General features: G+C 52.6%; 1 protein-coding gene across 1 annotated transcript in view; it reads left to right on the forward strand.

The window, feature by feature from the left end:
- Nucleotides 1-4381: 4381 nt before the first annotated feature.
- Nucleotides 4382-7370, forward strand: part of ABCA3 (ATP binding cassette subfamily A member 3) — an 81095-nt gene continuing 78106 nt past the window's right edge. Inside the window, exon 1 of the mRNA XM_081338365.1 lies at nt 4382-4438. The gene's annotated coding sequence lies outside the window, so the exon portion shown is untranslated. The remainder of the gene's footprint in view (nt 4439-7370) is intronic.

Consider the following 7370-nt stretch of genomic DNA (forward strand, 5'->3'; position numbering starts at 1 on the left):
CCTGGATCGCTTAACTATCCTTTTTGTCTAAATACAACACCGGCCATCCATGTCAGGCGTGGCTCTGTGTTGCCATTTCTTGTCTGCTGTTGGCCCGGCATCATTTACCTTGAATAATAGTGTTCTCCCTCGGATGAAGGGTCTCTGTGGAACTGCAGCCGAAAACAAGCTACCGAGCAAGGAGTAGTAAACAAAACAGGCCTGAGGAAGACCGTAAACTGGGTTAATCGAGGTGCAAGAGCACCTCGGTGTTCACTGAGCTTACTTGTTTTCTTGCAGACGTTTCATTACCCAGCTAGGTAACAGCAGCAGCAGCAGCGAACACCGGTGATGTTACCTAGTTTGGGTAATGGAACATCTGCAAAAAAAAAGACAACAGCCAAGCTCAGAGACCACCGTGGACCCCTCATTTCAATCCTGAGCCCCAAATATTCTCCTATGGGTACCACTTATGAATGTCATTCTTCAGAAAGCATGGAAGTGGCAGAAATTTGCATGTAGGCAAAGCTAGGACTGATGATGTTAGCTAGTTGGGTAATGAAACGTCTGCAAGAAAACAACCAAGCTCAGAGAGCACCAAGGACACCATAATCATTCTCCTCCTCCTCCTCCTCCTCCTCCTCCTCCTCCTCCTCATTGCAAACCTCACTCTCTTCTAACACTGATGTTGTTACCTAGTTAGGGTAATGAAACATCAAGTAAACAACAAAGCTCAGAGAGCACCAAGGACCCCACATTTCAACATTAAGCTACAAATATTCTCCTTTAAAAGGGACGCGGTGGCTCAGTGGATTAGGATGCTGAGCCTGTTGATTGGAAGGTCGGCACTTTGGCGGGTCGAATCCCGAGTGCCGCGTAGCAGAGTGAGCGCCTGTTACTCGTCCCAGCTTCTGCCAACCTAGCAATTCGAAAGCACGTACAAATGCAAGTAGAAAAATAGGGACTACTACGGTGGGAAGGCAACAGTGTTCCGTGCACCTTTGGCGTCTAAGTCATGCCGGCCACGTGACCACGGAGACGTCCTCAGACAAGCGCTGGCTCTTCAGCTTTGAAACGGAGATGAGCACCGGCCCCTAGAGTCGGAAACGACTAGCACGCATGTGCGGGGGAACCTTTACCTTTACCTTTATTCTCCTTTATCGGTACCACAGGTTTATTCCGTGCTAACTCTAGACGAGACTCTGAAGTACTAATGGTCAAGGTGAATTGGCGCTACTCAACACACTTTTGGGGGCTGGGGGCTGGATTTACGTCTGTTACGGGGTGTAGTGACACTAAATTGATGATGCATTTGTCCCCACCCTCAGCCTGGTCATCTACATCAAGTGAGCTAGCCTATTTTCTATATTGGCACAAAAACCAGAATTCCAAGGTAACCGCCAGGACTGTTCACACTATAAAAATCTAATCCAGATTAACCCTAACCAAGCCTAGTTTGTTGCACGGATCCAGTCACCAGATTTTTGCTGCCTTCGTTCGCCAGTCTCCAGGTCTTGAAACGGCTCGGTTGAACCTGTTGAAGCCTTCAACGAGAAACGGAAACTTGTGATGGAAGAGAGAATGGCACAACCGGAACGCTTCCATTGGGAGGTGAAGCTGCCTTAACGACACTGAAGCTTATCGTGTGTGTATCGTGGCTGCATGGCTCACCTTCTTACAAATCACACTTTAAAGAAGAAAAAAAACAAGGTTTCCAGGCGTGGAAAGATTAACCCGACTTGTTAGTAAAACAAAAAAAAAAGTTAACCGTAAATAGGAAGATGCAGAAGAGATGGCTTTTCATTTTTATTGTGGCCCAGAGGGAGAGACAAATTGGAACGCGAACCTGTTCAGGTGAGCCAAGGACCAAAGACCAGGCCCATCCTGACGTCTCCGAGGAAGCAGTTGGACGTTGTTAGTGTTCCTCAGAGCTGATCTTCCAGCGTTGCTATCCGTTGGGAGAGCAGCCATCCCAGGTAGGAGGAGGACTCAAAGGAGGAATCAGCCTAGACTCTCTACATAAACACAAGAGGGCTAGATCTGACCCCACCCCTGAATTCCTTAAAGCCTTGTCTGGTTCTTTCCCGGGCGAAAGCTGCCAATCTGGAGAGATTCCTGTGCTATAGGCAGAGAACAATGAAGTAGCTAGTTTGAGGGCCTAGTTCAGTGATGGCGAACCTTTTAGAGACCGAGTGCTCAAACGGCGGTATATAAATTCAACTAATAAATAAATAAAACCCACTTAAGTATCGTCAGGTGCCGGGTGGGCGTGGCTCATTGGGTGGACATGGCCCATTGGGTGGGCGTGGCTGCGGTGGTAACGGCAGACTGGGTGGGACTAAAAAGTTCAGTCAATTCCAACTTTGCGAGATCTTTTTTTTCCCCGCGAGAAGTTGAAATTGATTGATTGATGTGTCCCTGTAGAGTTAGGCCAGGGCATATCTAGCATTTGTTAGGAAAAATGCCTCATACCATGAAAAGTGCAAATTGGAGATAGAGCTCAAATTTGAAAAACAAACACACATTATTTTTTTTGCACACGGTGGCAGAGGCCTAAAGCGAAAAGGGGTTATAAAACCCCGCTGAAGGCCTAGGACTGGGGTGACGGCGTGCGTGCCCACAGAGAGGGCTCTGCGTGCCACCTGTGGCACACGTGCCGTACGTTCGCCACCACAGGCCTAGTTCTTAGCACCTGACAATACCCCACTGATGCAAGCGATCAAGACCTCCCCTAGCCATGCGCTTCAGTGCATCAGAAACCTTCCCCTCGCCCCTACACGTACAGTCCCACTGAGAGGAATGAATTCACTTCTTTATTAAATTTATACGCTGCCCATCTCGCCCAAGCGACTGGGCGACTCGCATCACCATAACACAGGGGTCTTCAAACTTGGCCCTTTTATGACTTGTGGACTTCAACTCCCAGCTTTGCTGGCTGAGGAATTCTGGGAGTTGAAGTCCACAAGTCATAAAAGGGCCAAGTTTGAAGACCCCTGTCATAACAGAACCAAATAGAACACATCAATAAAAGCACAGGTTCAAAATAGGAGTTACGAACGAATTATAACTTCCAACTACAAATAATAATCCAGGAGTGAAAATTCAGAAGGCTAAAAATGTTAACGAGGCAGCGGGGTGCCCTCAAGCCACCCCCTCACAGACCACCACCACCCCACCCCACTTATTGGCAAAGCCAGGTCTTAAGGCTTCTGGAAACAGGAGAAGGGCGGGGTGGGGGGGCTCACCTCTGGGAGTCAGATCTTCCAAAGGACTTGCCTCGAGCAGGAAGATGAAGCAGGCTTCGGGCCAGGTCGGGCCCATCTTTCTGGATGAAGCCGAGAAGGTCTACCTGAATTCATCCATCACCTGGATGGTAGCCAAGATGCTGCCTGGGTTCCGGCTTCGGCCCTGGGGGCGGGGGGGGGGGCGCCCTGAGCTCTCGGCGCCCGGCAGCTTCTCCGCAGCGGAGGGAGCCAAAGAGGGTCCTCCAGATGTGCTTTCAAATCCGAGACCGGCGTCACATCTGGAGCAGGGAGAGGCTGTTCGCGCCATTAGCAACCGGGAGCGATCAGCTGGGATGGAGGAGAAGGAGAAGGACCAGAGGAGGAAGGGGAGGAGGACCAGGAGGAGGAGGAGGAGAAGGAGAAGGACCAGGGGAGGAGGACCAGGCGGAGGGGGACGGGAGACAAGGAGGAGGAGGACCAGAGGAGGAAGAGGAGAAAGGGGAGGAGGACCAGGAGGGGGAGGAAGAGGAGGAAGAGGAGGAGGAGGACCAGAGGAGAAAGGGGAGGAGGACCAGGAGGAGGAAGAGGAGGAGAAGGACCAGAGGAGGAAGAGGAGAAAGGGGAGGAGGACCAGGAGGGGGAGGAAGAGGAGGAAGAGGAGGAGGAGGACCAGAGGAGAAAGGGGAGGAGGACCAGGAGGAGGAAGAGGAGGAGAAGGACCAGAGGAGGAAGAGGAGAAAAGGGAGGAGGACCAGGAGGGGGAGGAAGAGGAGGAGGGGGAGGAGGAGAAGGACCAGAGGAGGAAGAGGAGAAAGGGGAGGAGGACCAGGAGGGGGAGGAAGAGGAGGAGGAAGAGGAGGAGAAGGACCAGAGGAGGAAGAGGAGAAAGGGGAGGAGGACCAGGAGGGGGAGGAAGAGGAGGAGGGGGAGGAGGAGAAGGACCAGAGGAGGAAGAGGAGAAAAGGGAGGAGGACCAGGCGGAGGGGGGGGGAGGAAGAGGACCGAGAGGAGCGCTTTGGGGAGAAAGGCGTCTGGCTCCCCAGCCAAGCGCCTCTGCGTGTGTCCCCCCCACCCATACCCGTGTTCCCTGCGCGTCAGCGGGGAGGGGCTCAGCCGACGCTCCGGGCCCGCCTCCCTCCCTCCCTCCCAGTGCTGGAGAGCCGGAATGGCAACGGCGTCGGGAGCCGTCAGAGGAGACGCGGCGGAGAAGCCCGGAGCGCGGCGGGGCTGAGCAGGTAACCCCCCCCCCACACCGAAGGGCGCCAGCATCAACCGGCGGGCCGCCCTTGGTCCCGCACCGGTCCTGGCTCGCTTTGTCCAGCCGCCGCTCCTTCCCTCCTCCCCCCTTCTGGATGCACTTTGTTCTCCGGGTGTGCAAAAGAGCCCGGTCCTTGCAGTTGCCTCGCCCCTCACTTTGCAATACCCCGGGGGGGGTCTCTGCTTTCCCCCCCTACCCTTTTCTTCCCCCTTCCCCCTGGCCAGGTCGCCTCTCCCTAATTCCCGCCCCCCCCTTGTCTGTCTTAGGACCAGCCTGCCCGGACTCCCCCCCCTTTCTCCTCCGCCCGACCCTCCCTAGCTGCAGAGGCAGCAGCCCCTTCTGCAGGGCTCCCGGGAGCCCCTTCCCCACCTTTGGCTGGATGGATGTCGTGAACAGGGTATGAATCACCCACCCTGGGCGATGACATCATTCCCTCCTTCCTCCCTAGACAGAAGGCAAGCTGCTTGCTCTGCCAACCAGCCCGGCCGGGCATCTTTGGGGTGGAGTGGGGGTTCGGGTGCAGGGTGTGTGTCTGCATCTGGGTTCCTTGGCCTGTCCGGAGAGCAGGACTGGGGTGGGTGAAAAAGGGGGGTCTGGGTTTCCTAGCACAAAGGCAGCCGTGGGATGGAAGGGCCTGGGGCCAGCCTAAAGAGCTCCATCGGCAGGTGAGCTGGTTCCCATCAACCACTGCTGATGCGTCTGCAGCAGCTACGCCAGCCAGGAAGATTGGCAGCCTTGCAGCAGAGACGTAGCCCCCTTGGTGATCAGTGTGGGCCTGGCCTTTCTTTGATTTTTTTTTGGGGGGGGAGGTTATGGGGGGGGCTGTCCTGTCCTTAAAAGAGGGTGACCGTTGGCCTGCGAGCCAAGGTTGGCCTGCCAGCCAAGAAGTTTTACACAGGAGCCTTGATCTTAAAGCCCTTCTCGGCTCAATCTGGACCAGGATGGCTTTTAACAAGGGCAGACGAGCTGGCTTTGCACATTGCAGCAAGAGGCCGTGGTAGGCACCATCCTTCATGCTTTAGCTGCGTTTTGTTGTTTGTTTTTTTAAATGTCACAAATAGCCCAATCTTTCCATTCCTAGATGCGGTGTAGCGGTGTAGGGCTGCTGGGTGGGGGCCACAGGCAATGTGGTTTGCGAAGGAGAATTCTCTCGGTTTGGCGTGATGCAAACGGTTCAGTTACTATAGTTGCCACACAGACCGTTGCTTTTACGACAAAAACGGCTCTGCAACAGAAGGTGGGAATCCAGCTGGCGTTGATCTGCTTGGAAAGCAGCTTTCTCTGTTGCTAAGAGTTTGAGCCAGCGCTCTCCTGGGCTTAGGCATGCAGGCTGTAATTGAGGTCAAATGAGGGCAGCTGCAGAGAAGGAACATCAGTGGTGTGGCAAAAGCTCAGCTGGGTTCACACATGTTCCACTGAAAAGGATTTGGCTAGTGTCTGTGTGTGACGGATTTTGTGAACCAAGTCCGCTGGGTTAAGAAGCTCTCGCAAAGTAAATTTTTTTTTTAAAAAAAGCATGACTTAGCGCAGGGGTCTTCAAACTTGGCCCTTTTATGACTCGTGGACTTCAACTTAGCTATGCTGGCTGAGGAATTCTGGGAGTTGAAGTCCACGAGTCATAAAAGGGCCAAGTTTGAAGACCCCTGCTATAAAGGTACAAACCAGTAGTTCCACCAGATGTAGAGTTGGTCTATACCAGGGTTAGGCAACCTTGGCTCTTTCATGACTCGTGGACTTCAACTCCCAGAATTCCTGAGCCAGCCGTGCTGAGGGGAAAGGGAGAGGTTTCCAAGCTAAGCCATGCTGCTGGCGCAGGAATTCTGGGAGTTGAAGTCCACAAGTCATGAGGGGGCCATAGTTCCCCCATGCGGACTCAGGAATTCTGGGAGTTGAAGTCCACAAGTCATAAAATGAGGACCCAGATTGTTGGGGGCAATAAGCTGACTTTGTAATAATGCCGCTTGGGGGGGCCTGGAAAGCCCTAATAAGCAGGCATATACATAGAATGAAGGCTATTGTTAAGCACATTGATTTGTGCTTTAGATTGTAAGCCGCCCTGAGTCTTCGGAGAAGGGCGGGATATAAATAGGATTAAAATAAAAATAAAATAAATAAAAGGGCCAAGTTTGAAGACCCCCCCCCCCGACATAGGGTTATGCCAACACCCTCTATATTTGTTTCATGTGGTATTTATTTATTCATTTTGGTGGCTCTGGAATCCAGCTACAGGTAGTCCTGGACTTACCACCTCAAGCGAGCCCAAACCTTTATGTTGCGAAGCGAGAGAAAAATGGATCGTAAGTCATTTTTTCCAGGGCCGCTGTAACTTTGAAAGGTCACTAAACGAACGGTTTGTAAGTCGAGAATTACCTGTAATTCTGCCCTGTTCCACAGTCAACCTACAAACGCTTCCTTTCTTAGAGTCACTTGAGTCTCCAAAAATGGGGCGGCGCAGGACTCGGGTAATAATAACTGAATGAATGAATGAATTGGGTTGTTGTTTTTTCTGACCAGTCTTAGCTCACTTCTACCCATGTCTCCTAATTGGGGGTGGGGATGGGTGGGAATGTCCGTTAGAAAGTCCTTTGGTTCCAGCTTATCCCAAGGAAAATCTGGTGGTCCTTTCCAGCCATTCATTGTATGGGCATCTATTCGTTGTCTTGAGTTGACTGTCTAAACAGGGGTAGGCAACCTTGGCTCTTTTATGACTCGTGGACTTCAACTCCCAGAATTCCTCAGCCAGCATGGGGGAACTACGGCCCCTTCATGACTCGTGGACTTCAACTCCCAGAATTCCTCAGCCAGCATGGGGGAACTATGGCCCCTTCATGACTCGTGGACTTCAACTCCCAGAATTCCTAAGCCAGCATGGGGGAACTATGGCCCCTTCATGACTCGTGGACTTCAAC

This window comes from Vipera berus, assembly GCF_964194415.1.
Source record: "Vipera berus genome assembly, chromosome: 13".
Taxonomy (NCBI): Eukaryota; Metazoa; Chordata; class Lepidosauria; order Squamata; family Viperidae; genus Vipera; species Vipera berus.